This window comes from Oratosquilla oratoria, chromosome 1 (genome assembly GCF_046742065.1).
Source record: "Oratosquilla oratoria isolate Oo_2021 chromosome 1, ASM4674206v1, whole genome shotgun sequence".
Classification (NCBI taxonomy): Eukaryota; Metazoa; Arthropoda; class Malacostraca; order Stomatopoda; family Squillidae; genus Oratosquilla; species Oratosquilla oratoria.
In genome coordinates this window covers 67,547,983-67,565,381 of record NC_134777.1, presented here as the reverse complement: position 1 = coordinate 67,565,381, position 17,399 = coordinate 67,547,983, and the positions used below count along the sequence as shown (strand labels likewise).

Sequence of the window (17,399 nt, the reverse complement as noted above, 5' to 3'; positions counted from 1 at the left end):
GACAGAGGGCTTGATATACAGACTCAGTTTGACTCATTGACTATCATGAACAACACACATAATCATACACATATCCCACACCAAGCCCTCTACACTCCCTCCTCTCCTGATATCACCTTTTGCTCCCACTGCCTAACCCCAACAACATCATGGAGAGTGGTCGGAACCCTTGGCTCTAACCACCTTCCAATCATCATCACCACCAAAACAAGATGTACCCCAGTTGGCCACAGACACACTTACACCAATTACAAGAGAGCTAACTGGGAAGCTTTTACTAATGAGACAGAACAACATTTTGAAACACTTAACAGTACACCAATCACAAACATAAACAATGCTGTGCACACTTTTAATACAATCATACAAAATGCAGACAAGAGATACATCCCTAGAGGCAACAGAAAATCACACAACCCCAACTTCACACCAGAAATCCAAAGCCTCATCAGACAACGTGACACATTTAAACACGATACCCCCACACCTATCCCTCAAAACATAGCACACCAAATACAAACACTAAACACTGTGATTGCCAATAAAATACATGAACAAAAAACACAAAATTGGTAAAACTTTATCAATACACTTGATCACAAAACAAACACCAGCAAATTGTACAAAACACTCAACAGCATTACACTATCCAACAGTAACACTACACGCTCTCACGCAGCAATAATCACAACAGATAATCTACCCTCAAACAGACAACAAGCAAACGCACTCATACGTCATTTTGCACAGACAAGCCATCTCACTTCTCACCCTGACGACCGACGCACCATTCGACGTAAGAAAGACTTTCCCACAGACTCAGACTATATACCCTTCATAGACAGTCAGACAAAACTCATAATACATAGTCTCAAGCACTCATCTGCCTGTGGCCCTGATAACATAAGCAACATCCACATTGGACCACAAGGTATACACGCACTCACAAACATTGCAAACTACAGCTATTCACACAACACTATACCCGACATCTGGAAGCATGGTAAAATAATCACCATTCCAAAACCGAACAAAGACCCAACAATCCCAACATCGCACCGTCCAATCACACTTCTCTGCACCCCCTCTAAATTCATTGAACGCCTAATACTTAAACTTGTCACACCACATATTCCCCTTGCTGACTCACAACACGGTTTTAGGCCACTACACTCCACAAACACTCTTCTGACAAACCTCACACAAAGAATTTTAGATGGCATCAATTCAGATAGGCCCCACCAAAGAACACTTCTTATAGAATTAGACATTAGTAAAGCTTTTGATGCTATCCCCCGCCACAACCTAACAAATAAAATATATAACACAGACATGCACAATAACACCAAAAGATGGCTGGCCAATTATCTGGCAGGTAGGAATGCTTACGTGTCATATAATGGCCAATCATCGCACATCAGAAACATTAAGAACGGAGTACCACAGGGCTCAGTTCTATCCCCCACACTATTTAATCTATACATGCATGACTTACCCACGCCAGACACCTCAGAAATACAAATCTCTTCCTACGCAGACGACATAACAATCACATGCACACATCGTAACACAGACAAAGCTGCAGAAATAATCCAGCCATACCTTGACACACTCAACACATGGTTCATCACAAACAGACTCCAAATAGCTCCAACCAAATCTACAGCAACACTTCTCACAAACTGGACAAAAGAACACAAATACATACCTCATCTCTACATCAACAACACTCTAATACCACACACAAACACACCGAAAATTCTTGGTGTAACATACGATACATCCATGTCTTTCAAACAACACATCACAAACATAAAAAACAAATGCACACCTAGACTTAACGCACTTAAGTCAATCACTGGAACAACATTTGGACAAAACAAACTAATATAACAATATACAAACAATGCATACGCTCAGTGTTGAATTATGCGAGTCCTGCATGGGCTCCTAATCTCAGTGAGACACACCACAACACCCTTCAAATCATACAAAACAAAGCCCTAAAAACAATTACAGGCTGCACAAATACAACACCTACAGACCATTTACACCATGAAACAAAAGTCCTCAAAGTCAAGGACCACCTCGACATGAGAGGCACACAAACACTTGCCGCAGCCACCACAAACACATTACACCCGCTACACTACATAGCAGAACACCCACACACACCAAGAAACGTTAAAACAACACCCAAAGACCTTTATCACGCGCAGATACTCTCTTCTCTTCCTCCACAACCACCAAATACCAGCCTCCGGAAACATATTCATAATCATATCATTCACCGCTCCATTAACACACTGAAAGACAACACACTGCTGCATGCCAGACCCCCTGATATCCACCCTTCTGAATCCTCTCTCCCACGAAAGGACAGAGTCCACTTGGCCAGACTGCGGTGCGGTCACCACCCAGCACTTCTAAGCTACCAGAAGAGGCTGGACGACCGTGTTGTGAACAGCTGCCCAGGATGTAACACTTCACCCCATACCATACAACACATAATGGAAGACTGCATTATACACAATCATGCACGCAAACAACACAACATACGCTCTATAAAGGATTTGTGGGAAAACCCAGTTTCGGCTATGGCATTCCTTGGGGAGACGGGACTGCTCGGACAGACAGTCTAGGGAACGACAACAACAACAACAACACCCATTCCATCCCTGAATACACTCCACACCCCTCCACCCTCCCTCTTATTTTGGCACCTCCCGGATGACGGGTCATCCCTGCACCTTGTCCACTGCCCTGGGTCAGAGGCAGTGTCGCAAGACACAGCAAGGCCGCTTCATTAAATCGGCAACCCCCCTCTCCGTCCCCCCATGCACAAAAGGAGAAGACGGGGAGAAATTCCTTCGGGCTGCGTCAAATTTTGCTCACACATACTACCTCACCCCCATTCCCCCGCCCATTCCACCTCATGCATCACAACATATATATATATATATATATATATATATATATATATATATATACATATATATATATGTATACATATATATACATATACATAAAGCATATCTTGCAGGACGAACACCAATCAATCAATCGGTTGGTTCGGATCTCTTGCAGGAGACCCGAGGACCCAAAATTCAGCTATGGCCAAAGGGTGGTACTACATTTCACTTTGGGAGGATATTTTGTAGTGTTGTCTAACATGGGTGAGTGTTGGACAGTGTTAAGGGTCTTCTCCGTAGTGACTGCATCTGGGCCATGTGGAGCCTGGAACCAGGTCTATTTTCCGTGTTGGTCCGGTTTCAGAGCTGGTGGTAACCCAACCGCAGGAAGGCTGTCATTTGCATTTGTCAAGGGAATATATATATGTGTATATATATATGTATATATATATATATATATATATATATATATATATATATGTATGTATATATGTATATATATATAATTATTATTATTATTTAAGCTTTTGTCGTGGGGAGGGGAAGGAGGGGTAGACAGAGTCCTTACATGCCCAAGTGGCGCCCCGGGGCAAAGCTTACCTATATATTTATTCATTTATCTATTGCGATTATGCATAGAAGTGTTTTCCAGTGTGGACAGATATTTATATTATCTTTATTACTATCATTTTATTCTAGTTCAAAAATGCCCTATTTAAACCCTTCAGCCTGACGATGTACACAAGATGTTAAATAATTCTTTTCAACTGAGAAGTGGCTCTTAGTCAGGTGAAGCCAGTATGCATGGAGAAAGTGAACATTTAGAGACTGAAGGTGGATGAAGTAGACGAGGATTACTGGGAGAATGGTAATGCTTTAACGTTTCGAGCCCCAGGGTCTTGAACACAAAGTTATGGGTCGAAACGTTAAAGCATTGAAATTCTCCAAGCAATCCTCGTCTACTTCATCCACATACAGTCTCATTTATCATTATATAGTTTATTCAAAGTGTAAACTATATGGGATCATCATCATCATAATTGTTATCATCATCATCATGTACGACCATGTTCATTCCACAGCTGGACAAAAGCCCTCAATCTGTTCCTACCAACTCCAGCAAAGCCTTGATTCCATCTCGTCTTTCCACTTTGTTTTTTGTATAATTGGCAGCTGTCGACAAGTCCATCCAAAGAAACCCCAAATGTGAGGACGGGGCCTTTATATAAAGTGCAATATTTTGTTTGCTGCAGCTTTATCACGTACAGAATTGTGGTCAACATATCTGAGAATAAATAGGAAGATCCAAGGGAATGGCTCCAGTGATCTCCCCACGTTCCCCCCGGATCTTTCTATTTCTTCTCAAACATGTGTACCGCGACTATGCCTCTTCCCCACATTGTGTTTCTTTTGATAGACTTTTTTTTTTTTTTTTTTGTCTTCCTTGGCTTCTGTCACCTCCTGAAGACGTTATCACATTGAGCTATTTTTCCTCCGACTGTTGGAGCAAATTTACAGCCCGCAGCTTTCGGGAAGGAATCAGATATGCTGGAGGAACATTATTTTCCTCCAGTAAACCAAATGACATTCTATATAAACTGTTGAGAAAACAAAACAGTGTACCGAGGTGATTTTACAGTGGGAAAAGTTCTGGAGGTGGGCGGTATCGCCGATTAATCGGAGGTCGGAGGAAAAAGTCCAGTGTGATAACCCCTTTAGGTTGCCACTCAGTTAGGTGGTCAGTCTTGGTGTCTGACCGTCGGAAGGTGAGTTCTGCCTATGTCCTTTTTTTCGATAATGTCCCCCGATTTCCGTCTACATGAGATAACTGCGACCAATCACAGACCACTTACCAAATTATAAATGTCTAGTTTCAATTTCAAGTGAATGGTATTGAAGATGATAAGGAACTAATATATACCGGTTTTTTCTTATTATTATTCTCAGAGACACTTAAAAGACATTTCAGAAATTGTATGATTTAAAAAAGACATTTCTTCCTGAGAGAAGTTTCGATCCCGAACTAAAATTTGTGACCAATGAATACAAAATGCGAAACACAATGACAGCTTCAAGACATAAGAGATAAAGGGGCTATCACACTGGGCTATTTCTCCTCCAACCTCCGATTAGTCAGCGGTACGGCCCACCTCCAGATTTTTTTCCTACCGTGAAATCACTAAGACAAACTATTTTGTTTTCTCAACAATTTATGATTTTCATAAACATGGATTTTCTTTTGATATCCTATTTTCCTCCAGCATATAAGATTCCTTCCCGAAAACTGCGGGCTGAAAATCTGCTCCAACAGTCGGAGGAAAAACAGCAAAGTGTGATAATGCCTTCAGCTGGCGTGGCAATAAAATTCCAAGAAACAAGTATTTGTGACCCAGGCTGGCCTGACCCAAGCTGAAGGGGTTATCACACTGAGATATTTTTTCTCCCACATCCTACCTCCAACCTCCATTTAAATAATTAGAAAATGACTTCGCTTCCAGGAATCTAGATTTCTCTAAGAACATTTCGACAGCATGTCTAACATTCGTGTAGGTTTACAATATCTTAGATTAGCATTTAGAAGGAAAGATAATTTGATATTTTGAGATTTGAAAAATGAAATGTTGTAACCGAAGTCGTTTTTACTCAAACGAACTCTCAACTGTCGACACTGGTGAAGCTCAGTGTAATAAGTCCTATTTACCTAATAACCATCAAAACAGGATAAGGATAGTGGTAAGGGACGTGTAACTGCCTATTGTAGGCCTTATGGCCTCTTGTAGTCTCCTCCATTCTTATGTACAGTCTTCTAGAGTGGTATATCTTTGTGTATTCTGCCCTTTTTACCTCCTCGGGTTACTGGTCGTGTCAAGACGCACGCCGTCTCTGTGTGCGTGTCATGGGCAGGAGGGGACGCGTCGGGGTGGGGGCGCCTGTGTAGCAGAGATTTGGCAGGGGAGAGGGGGTGGGGGAGTTAGGGAACATGCAACGCTCCTTTCTTTCTCCCCCCCCCCCTTCTCTCTCTCTCTCTCCTCTCTCTATTCCCTTTCCTTCTTTCTCTCCTCATCTCTCCCCAACCTCTCTCTCCTTCTCCTTTCTGTCCTCTCTTTTCTCTTCCTCTTTCTCCCCCTCCTTTCTTTTCCTCTTTCTATCCCTCTTCCTCCCCCCCTCTCTTCTCCTTCTTCCTCCCCCCCCTACCTCCCTTTCCCGTTCTCGACCTCCCACCCGACCTCCATTCCGGGAAGGACCACGCATCTTCCCAACTCCTTGTCGTCCACCTTCACACTCGGCCAACTCCCTCATTTCCATTTAGAGGTGCAGCCCCGAAGGGCTGACACTTGGTCCTCGGACTGGATCCAGGATCTCTCTTTACCAGCTTTGTATTTTCTCTATCTTTAATAACAAGGAGAGCTAGCAACCGGTGACTGTTCCCCTTCTACTACTACTTTCATAAGGTGACACAGAAATAATCCAACATTAACACAACATTGACATAAATCCAACATGTCTTCCCAGAGAGATCTGTGGAAGGGCCTGAGGACCATTGCCAGTTGCTGTGGGGCTACGGGTTTCGAGTTAACCAGGTTCGATCCACCAACAGATGGATTAATACACACTTTTCAAAGCGAGGACAAGTGTTCTATAAAGCCTACGCCAACAGTCATAATCAAGAGCCCTTCACACTACCAAGCCCACGTTCGATTAATTGTCAAACGCTAAATCGAAGTTAGTTATTATGATATAACATAGTGATTTACGATTCAGTTCCTATTTCAGGTGCGCAAGCAGTGATACTTTTCATGTAATCGAACCTTCGAGGATACCACAGTGGTCGAGAGGGTTAGACCGTCGCTAATTGCGGCGGCAGTCGAGGTAACGGCAGTTCGAACGCTGCTGCCAGCGAGTTGGACCAAGGGTATGGTTTATTAAATTCCATACCACAAAGTCCTCTGTAAGGGGCAACGTCCTGGCCTCCTGATAGGGTGAGTTCGTAACGTTAAACCGAATCATCTTCAATCACAACACTAAACGTAATTTTCCCTTCTGGTTGACGCCCAGGCGATTCTATTCATATTTATGATAACCTTTCAGTAGTGATGAGCTCAAACCTAAAACTCACCATCCCATTCTCACGAATTGGGATGTGAGAAACCTATGGTAAGGCAAGCCCTGTCACTTGCGGCAAACCGCCTTTTTTTCCCCATGTTTGGGTCGCCTCCTCGCCTGGTCAGGGCTGTCGAGAACCAACATATGATGCATGCAGAAGGCACAGGTAATCGAACCCATGATCACCTCCTCAAGAGTTCGACACGGTATCCACTGGGCTATCACGTGGCCCGGGTTAATACCATCTTGATTAACTCCTTTAGTTTATCATTGAGCTTTGCTATATATGACGGAAAGATAATTTGGTACTTGGAGATTTGAAAAATAACTACAGGATGTATTCATACTACGCAAATGCTTGAAACATAGATCATGTAGTTCGACATCCGTCAAGGCACCAATCGGATGTCTAAATATAGAATCCGTATCACTACAACAAACAAATCTCGCCAACCTGAACGTTATTATTATTAATTACCTTTGGATTAGTATCTAAGCATATTCAAATCTAGACGACTCATCGGTGTATCTTATAGCATGTAAAAATAATTATTAATATTCAAATGTAATAGATACATTTTGTTTGTAATTAATGTTCGGAAGAAAATAGTCATTAGATTAGTTCTAAAGCGTCCCGAGAGATGTCTCTGTTAGAGGGGGTTTACACGGTCTAACGGTTCGTCGAACGCGGTTCGACAGACACGTGTTTAAAGTGATGTGTGAACGTGTGAACGGGGTATTTGGTTGTCGAACACGTTTAACCAACGTGTTCGACAACCAAATACCCCGTTCACACGTTCACACATCACTTTAAACACGTGTCTGTCGAACCGCGTTCGACGAACCGTTAGACCGTATGAGATTGGACAGTGGGCTAGTCAGTGCGCGTTGTAGACATACAAACTAAAACGCACTTTGTTGGAACTACTTTAATTACCACCAAGTCTAAAAAGGGATTCTAACAATCTCAACTGCCGGCGCTGTTGAAGCCCGTGGAAACCTATTTTGATAACCTCTGTAATAAATTGAGCATACCTTCAAAACTGAATAAAGTACTCTGGTGAGATCCACAAAAAATACTAAATGCTGAACGGGCTAAAAACAGTTTTGCATCTTAGCGGGAGCTTATTCTTTCAACGGAAAAAAAAGAGTGCCCACAGAACTAGATACAGATAACTAGATATAGTCAGAATAATCACTACAAAGAGTTCCATTGATAAAAGTACAACTGTTGTATGGATAGAGAAATGTACAAGACACTCGGCAGCAAAAATTATATTTGTGTCAATAAAATCACGAAAATGCCCACAGCTCATGAATGCAACTGTGCTCTTTATATTAGTGCACTATTAGTTCAATGGTTTCTCAACCTTTTAGTACACCCTGTCACATCCTTTCCACAAATATCAGATCATTCACTCTCCTATTACAACTCTTTCTTATTCAAAATATATAAATACTTATCTTTTGTGTTAATCTAATCTGTGGCACTTAAAAATAGTGGTATTCTGAAGATTCTGCGGAGAGCTCATTCAGTAGGATTGCAGTGTGTCTAAAAATGTGTGGTCCTAATTCCTTTTTCCCTAGAACAGTAAAACCCTCCTAGAGGAAGAACTTGCTCTAGATGTGAACCCCTGCACTAGTTTTTAGTATCCCTATGAGCAGGCGTTCTCCGTCCACCAATACGCCAAGAGGATCTTAATCCTCGATAACTCGATATGAAAATCCGGACGACATTATATGCATGGCGTGACGCGTGGTGCACCCAGGGACCGGAGAGAGGGCGCGGACACATCTTCAACATACAAAAGACACATCTCCCCCTCCCTCCATTTCCCCATAATGAGATATGGCTGTCAAGACGCATCACGCACTTGTACCCTCTTCATTATACGGCTATGTACTATCCAGCCCAGCGTTTCCCAACCTGGGGTGCTCAAATCAATTCCGGGGGGTGCTGAAAAGCGATGGATACATACTACACTTTCCATTATCCTTCTAGTAATAAGATATTAGCTAGGGGGTGCTAAACTGCTTAGACCTGACTACTAAGGGTGCTAGAGTCGGAAAAGGTTGGGAAACACTGCCCTAGATTTTAGTCTGACTGAAGTCAAGTGAGTTCATTCTGTTTCTTGGGGAGAGCGATGCACTAAAGCTTTACACTCAAAATTATCTGGCTTTTCACGTTCCAATTCCATAAATACGTTAGTCATAGATATTCAAACAAGAACAGTTGTACAGAACCTCACCCAAGATTCATGAAAACTGTTAACCATGTATTATCCAGAAGAGTTCTTCTGAGACGAACGAAATTATATGGCGTCAGAAAAATCAAAACCCCTCTACGCCAGAGGTGTGTAACCTTTTTTCCCAAAGGGCCACTAGTCACTACTCTGTTGGTATGGAGGGTCACATAACCTTACTATTTCATGTTATTTACTACGATCGAAGACATATTATGTGAGATTATACTGATAAAGATAGATAAGTAGTTTGTTACCGATTTGATTTAAATTGGGATCACAAAAATAAGAATTGTTCGAAACAAATGTATTTTCCTTACTATAAATGAGCAAATGAAAGGCTACCGTACCTTATTATTATAATGTACAAACATAAATAATTACTTAATATTGGTTAACTGGGTTCATTATCCTAAGAATGATTAAACACAGACATTTTCCTGACCATTGATTAGCAAATGAAAGGCTACCCTCTCTCTGAGGGCTGCATTATAGCTTATTTATTTTTAGGAGAAAGGGAGGGCCGCAATGAAAGCCTTTGAGGGCCGCAGGTTGCACAGGGCTGCTCTACGCGTTAAATTCGTCCCCCAGGATTATAAGTATCTAAGTCTTTCTTTTTCATTTTACTTCTCGTTCCAATTAAATCAAATAGTAAAGAATCAACAGAAGTTATTCAGTCTAGAATCTAGATGGAAGACACCTTCTAGATTCGGAGTTTAAGTATCAGAGTTAGAAGAAACCAAGCGTTGATTCTCTGAATGAAGCGGACATCGGAGACCATCATCTTCCCGCCGTCCATTTTCAAAACTCAACACCCTTCAGGTACGTTTTATTCGGTACGATTATCGTTCAACGATGATCGTTCATGGCTCAATGATGATCGTCAAACGATTGTTTAGACCACTATTTTTTTTTAATGGGGTTGTTATGCTTCGAGCTGCAAAGTACGATGCTTTATACTTTCAACCGAACCTACCAACGCCTTTACCCGGGACTGCTCGGACAGACAGTCTAGGGAACGACAACAACAACACCGCCTTTACCTAAACATGATGCCAGGAATGATGCGCGGTGCGGCCCGTGGCACTAGGCTAGGAGGCTAAATCGCACCGAAGAGCAAAACGCACCTTCACCTTCATCTAGAGGCGCGACCCTCTTCTTCTGGAGCGGATCCAAGATTTTTTTCAACTCTGATTACACCTCTTACACCAACACCAATCTTTCACATAATAAAGGGGTTAGGTTTCCTCCCACATCCTACCTCCAACCTCCATTTGAATAACTAGAATATGATTTCGTTTACAGAAATCTAGACTTCCCTAAGAGTATTTCAACAGAATGTCTAACATTTGTCTAGGTTTACAATCTCTTAGTTCATCATTCAGGTTTGCTGAAAGATAATTTGATATTTGGTGATTTGAAAAATTAAACATTGTAACCAAAGTCGTTTTTATTCAAAGGAATTCTCAACTGTCGGCGTTGGTGAAGTCCGTGGAAGCCCAGTGTCATAACCTCGAGCTGACAATTGGCGACCGTTTCCTTCGTTCGCTTCTTGGTAGCTGGACACTAGTGCGCGCTCCATACATTTACGTGGCATTCTTTATCTTTATTATTATCTACTATTATTATATTGTTATTATGTAGATTGAGAGAAGCAAGTACGTGCCTTCGGAGATTAAAAAGAGTAATGAGAAATAGACATTTGGGAATGGATGCTAAGAGGAGATTATATAAAGGGGCGATTGTGCCAACACCACTGTACGGGGCAGAAACATGGAACATAAGAGAGGAAGAGAGGAGTTTGAGATGAGGTGTCTGAGAAGTATGATAAGGGTTACTAGGCTAGATAGAGTGAGAAATGAGGTGAGGAGACCAGGGGTGGAAAGTGAATTATGAGATAGGGTTGATGAAAGAGTATTGGGATGCTTTGAACACATGGAAAGAATGAGTGAAGAAAGATTAGTAAACGAGGTGTGGAAGGCAGAGGTGGAAGGAGTGAACATGAGGGGGCGTCCTAGGATGAGATGGATGGATGGGGTAAAAGGGGCATTGGGAAAGAGAGGAATGTCTGTTGAGGAAGGACGGGAGAAGACAGAAGATAGGGGTGAATGGAGAATGGTTGTATATGGATGATGCTGTGATGCATGAGGAGGAGTGGGTGGGGGATGGGGGGTGAGGGAGTATGTATGAGAAACAAATTGACGCAGCCCGAAGGGATTTCTCCCCGTCTTCTCATTTTCTGCATGAGGGGACGGGCAAAAGAAAATACAAATGCGTGTCTCATATGTTAATACAGTATGACTTATATAAGCTCACAAATTGTGCCGCCACGCCATTGTTTCATAATTCTGAGATTGTAAAATCGTTTACGAGTTGTGCCGTTCAGCTTGCACTGCTTGGTCTCAAGGTTTCGGTCGGTGCGATTATCGCTCAACGATTATCGTTCACGGCTCAGTGATGACCGTCAGACGATCATCTAGAGCACAGATTCTTTGTCTTTGAATGGAGCTGTTTGGAGGTGCAAAGTACGAGGCTGTTCATTTTTAACCGAACCTACAACTGACGCGTTTACCCAAATATGATGATGCCAGGAGGGAGGGAGGGAGGATGCGCGTCAGTCACCCCGCCCCCATTGTCAATCGCACTGGGCATACCCTGAGAGCACCGTTGTGGCCATTCCTTGTTATGTATTAAAAATAGATCTATATTTCTTTAATCCTGCTCAATAAATGCCGACTTCGCTGATTGGTTTTGAACTCGCAAGGTACTTATCAAATCATGTTTTGGCTGGGAACGCATTTTGGAGTTCACCTGTTCAGCTTTGGTCGGGTAGGAATCTCGTGTTGAGCTGAACTTCAGAAATATGTCCATTTTTACTTTTAACATATCAGCAGTGTACCTAGGTGTATATAATGTAGGAATGAAATTCATAACAGCTTCAAGTATTTGCAAAATTATATTCGTTCATATTTACGGCACACTGGGCATTTCTCGCAAGCCTGCTACTTGTTTTTGCTTCTTCGTTTGAGTAGAAACGAATCCGGTTACGATCTTTTGATTTTTTTTTTTCAAAATCCCAAATGTCAATTTATTCTTGTGTTATATAGTGCGAAGTAAATGACGAACCAAGAAAAGTTGAACCTATACGAATGTTAGGCACAATGTTGATATATTCTTACGGAAGTCTAGAATAATGCAATCGAAGTCGTCTCTACTCAAAGTAGCAAAAACAATTAACACATCACGAAAACTATGAGTACACCTGACCTGACGTAGAGCTTCTTTTCCCCAATTATAAAAACTGAAAAAAATAATTATTCGTATACTCGGAATGTTAAAAACCAGGGAAAGAACCAGGTAAGCATTCAATGCTTAAATCAAACACCCAGACGAAAAGAAATTGCCGAAGGACGAGTAGCCCCAGCTGGCTCCCATCCCCCGCTAGAAGTAAAACAAAACAATACCAACATTAAAATCAAACACACTATAGACACATGGTTGAGATGCCGAAATCACACCGAAAGCACGGAGACAAAATCAACGGAAACAACACCCCCCCCCTCACCTCCCATGAAGTCAGGGTGCCCTCGCTAATCACAGTCTGTGGCATCGCGTGAAGCAAGTTTGAAGAAGAAGAAGAAGAAGAAGGTTGTAACCAACCCTAACCCATTTTAAACCCAACGCAACGTAACCTAACCTTGTTTAAGCAAAATACTAAAATAAGGAATTTCCCCTTGGACGTCCGGCAAGGCGGTTGAGAATTAACTTATTGTATTTATCACTAATAACAGTTTGATTGGCCTTATCTCAACACCAAACTTTTATTTATTTTGTTTCCTGTGATATCTATAACTTCGCCTCTTCGACGTCGTTTAGTTTCCAAGGATAGAAAAATAAGTTACTGACGGCGAAATAGATACAAGCATACCCTCCATCTACGATTCTACAAGAGGAGGAGGGGGAGGAGGAGGAGGAAGAGGAAGAAGCAGAGGAAGAAGGGGAGGAGTAAGGAAAGAGGAAGGGAGAAGACGAGGAGAAAGAGAACAAAGAGGACATGGAGGAAGAGGGAAGGAGAAGGAGGAAGAGGAGAAGGAGGAGGTAGGGGGAGATGTTAGTTATTAGCTCTGTGGATTCAAGTAATTTTCAGAATATGTATCTCCCAGACAACTAACTATACTGTACTACTCAAGGACACCACATCCTACCAGTAGCGGTGGAATCGACTCACGAACTCAAAATAGTGTCGAGTGCTTCGCCTTTCATGACCCTGCCTCCTTTCAAACAGAGAGACCGACGCAAAACAGACCGAGCTAGCCTGTGAAGGACGATATGACGTCACAGGCGAACTAAAAACGGTCGCGTCCGCCAACAAACTTTCGAATGCCTTTTTCTCTCTTCCCCTCTCTCCCATCCTCTCTCTCTCTCTCCCCTCTCTCTCTGACTCTTATTACGACAGTACCATTACAATTAATCATGTGATGGTTATACTTCTAATGCCTTCATTTCCTGTCAACAATGTTTTCCTCTATTAGTTGAAATCATCTGAACAATAAAACTTATCACCTATGTTTCGAGCAAATAATCTCAGCCACATAATCTTAGGTTAAACACGGAGAATCTAATCAAATTCCAAAGGTCACTTCCTTGCATTACGAATTATCAGTCAATTACGGGGCTTGAACCTGCAATCCTCAAGAAGAGGTTCCATTCCACAATACTGACCAATGAACCATAAAACCAACGGGTTTTTACCGCGCTTAGATCTGTTCTTTCATTTTCTAAATTTTTACACTTTTATTCTCGTAGGGTACAAATATCCTTCCTTTATATTTCCAATCAATGCAATTTCAATGCCGTAACTGTCCAAATTAAAGGTTGAATTGTAATGCATAAATATCGGTTTGTTGCCAGTATAGTTTTCTTCAACCAGTTTCCCGCCAATGGTGTCAGGGCCTAACCCAGCAACATCGGCGCTTTAAAAGGTGGCGGCGCACTAGACATTTCTCGCTAGCATGCTACTTGCTTTTGTTACTTTGAATGGAAATGACTTGTGTTATGATATTTTGTTTTTCAATTGTCAATTACTCTTGCGTCATATAGTGAGAAGTTGATTGACAAACTTATAGAAGTTAAACTTATACGAATAGTAGACACACTGTTGAAATGTTCTTACGGAAGTCTAGAATACAGCAACAGAAGTCACTTCTACTCTAACCAAGTATCAAATGCAAGTAGGATGCTAATCTAGTGTACCGCCACCTTTACTTGAATGGGATGATGGCCTTGACAGACGATGCTATTGCCTTCGCTATGTAAACAATACGCCAAGATCGATCATTATCACCATCAGTATGGCAGTATTTAGAATATCCCAGCCAATCTTAGACGATGCTTACCCTGATTTAACCTACCCATATGCCCCGGGATTAACCTGATTAACGCTGATTAATCAAACCCTGGTGATAACTCGAAGCTTTCCTTTGCAGTAGCAGCAGCAGCAAAAAAGAAAAAAAAAAAAAAGAAAAAAAAAAAAAAAAAAAAACACGGGTTAGTCCACGAACTCTTGAGTCTAGTACGTTACCAGACCAATGACCCTACATTGAGACTGGATGAAAAATTCTTCAAAGAAGGGGGATATATGAGCCCTTCCATGTCTCTCTTGGTATAAAAGTCGCATTTTCATCTGCGCTGCATGTGGAACTTTTTCTGTCACCGGTTAGGAGGAGGAAGAAGAGAACAGGAGGAGGAAAATGAAGAAGTAAAGGAGGAGGAGGAGGAGGTGAAGGGATAGGAGGAGGAGGAGGAAGAACAGGTGAAGGGAGAGGAAGAGAAGGCAGAGGTGAAGAAAGAGGAGGAAAAGAAAGAAGAGATGGGTGATTTTTCAAGGAGAAAGAAAGAGAGGGGAAGGAGGATGAAGAGAAAGAGGAGGAAGAAGAGAAAGAGAAAGAGGAGTAAGGAGAAAAAAGGGGAAAGGAGAAGGTGGAGGAAGGGGGAATGGATGTTAGTTATTAGCTCTGTGGAAAAGAGGCAAATATAGTCAAAGTTGACAGGCCCATACCTGAACAACAAGTATCAGCCCCTCCAGAGATGATGTATCATTAAGGTAAGTTGTTTCCTGACATCTTTAAGACCTGTGGTCTTCTTCAATTTGTCCCCAAAACCTTGTGATGCTTTCCTTTCTCAGTTTTATTCAACCTATATATATATATATATATATATATATATATATATATATATATATATATATATGTGTATATATATATGTATATATATATATATGTATATATATATATATATATGTATGTATGTATATATATACAGGTACTCCTCGTTTAACGACGACAATTGGGACCAGCGCGCCGTCGTTAACCGAATTGGTCGTTAAGCGAAAGTGTATACATATACGTACATGTACTGTATGTACAATGTCCAGCAATACATGTATCTTTATTTTCGTGTATTTTCCCTCTTTTATACAGTACATTAAAGCTTTATTTACTGTTTATTTACGGTGGTTAGGTTCCTAAAATTACCGTATATGACCAAATCCGCGTATGCTGACATTCCATATTGAATACCGGGGTATTTTTTTAGTTTCGACCATGGACGCAATATAGCAATAGAAAATTAATTATTAATTTTGTAAATTAAAATGTATCAACGTAATATGCAATTTTGTGGGCGGAAATGAAAGTAAAAAATACCTTGCTACAAGAAAATATGCTAATGAACGAAGTCGGTAGCATAGGCTCGGGACGCCATCTTGTCGTCTGCCAACGTCTCTCACGACGACGACAACGAAGACGAGCCGGATGACATTTAATTTGCAGGTAATGATTTATTAAACACAGGTTAGGTTAGTTTAGTTTAGGTTAGACGAATTAATTTATCATCCTTTCATTTCTTCAACATCGGCATCTATCATAACAAACATGGTGTACCATTCGTCCGACATGACTTCGTTACTTACGAAATCTGTTTTAGCATTTTTTTTTCATTTCCGCTCACAAAATTGCATATTACGTTGATACATTATAATTTACAAAATTAATAATTAATTTTCTATTGTTATATTGCGCCCATGGTCGAAACTAAAAATTTACCACTACCGGTATACACTGTACCCCAGGTAGTTTTTGCAGCTTGCAGGATGGTAATGTAGACCTAAGCTTCAGAACACTTTACCTCACAGCTAATATCCACCGTACAAGTTCATTTATAACATCATACAAATTTGCCTCAGCCAACTTAATTATCGTACACGACGTCGTAACTTCGGGAGATTTACGTTAAACGACGTCATAAAGCCCGTCGTTACTCCGAGTTGTCGTTAACCGAGTAGGTCGTTAAACGAGGAGTACCTGTATATATATATATATACACCAGTATATTCTTTTTATCTTGTTTATATCCTTTACTTTGTGCAAAGACCATACCACCACTTCTAATCTAGGGTGAATCAGACATCCTTTGATTTTTTTTGTTCATCTTTTCTATATTGTGAAAAGTTTCTTTTATGCTTGTCAACAATCTGTATGTTTCACTCCCAGATACTTCTTTTGCTTTTGTATTTGACTCGTTTCCTATTAAGTAATTCACTGAAGGTCTTTTTGAGTTTCCACACAACAATTTCCAATACTTTGCATTTTTTTGTATTAAAAATTCCTTTTCCACATTTGGGTCTAGGGATACATATTGTCTAAACATTTTAAAAATCTATAGTCTACCTTATGTTGTATTCCTCTCATGATCTTTGTATCATCTGCAAACACGTTAATGTAGCTTGTCATATCTTCCTTCAGGTCACTTGCATAAACTAAGAATATGACAAGTACAAGAACTGACCCTTAAGGGACTCTGCTAATCACCATCCTCCATCTTGACATTTCATGCTACACTACTGTTCTCATGTACTGGTTTTTCAGGAAATCCTTTACCATATCAAATAATTTGCCTCTAAGTCCTCTCATATGCTCATTTCTATAACAGCCAACTGTGAGTTACATTATCAAATGCCTTCTCCAGATCTAAATATACACAATCTATCCAACCCTCCCTTTCTTGCAGCATATGAATCACTCAAGTATAATATTAGCAAGTTCAATATACATGATGGTCTGGTTCTAAAACCAAAATAGAT

At 41.0% G+C, this 17,399-nt stretch overlaps 1 protein-coding gene across 4 annotated transcripts in view; it reads right to left on the bottom strand.

The window, feature by feature from the left end:
• Positions 1–17,399, bottom strand: part of Ttc7 (tetratricopeptide repeat domain 7) — a 512,658-nt gene that overhangs the window by 425,002 nt on the left and 70,257 nt on the right. The window lies entirely within an intron of this gene.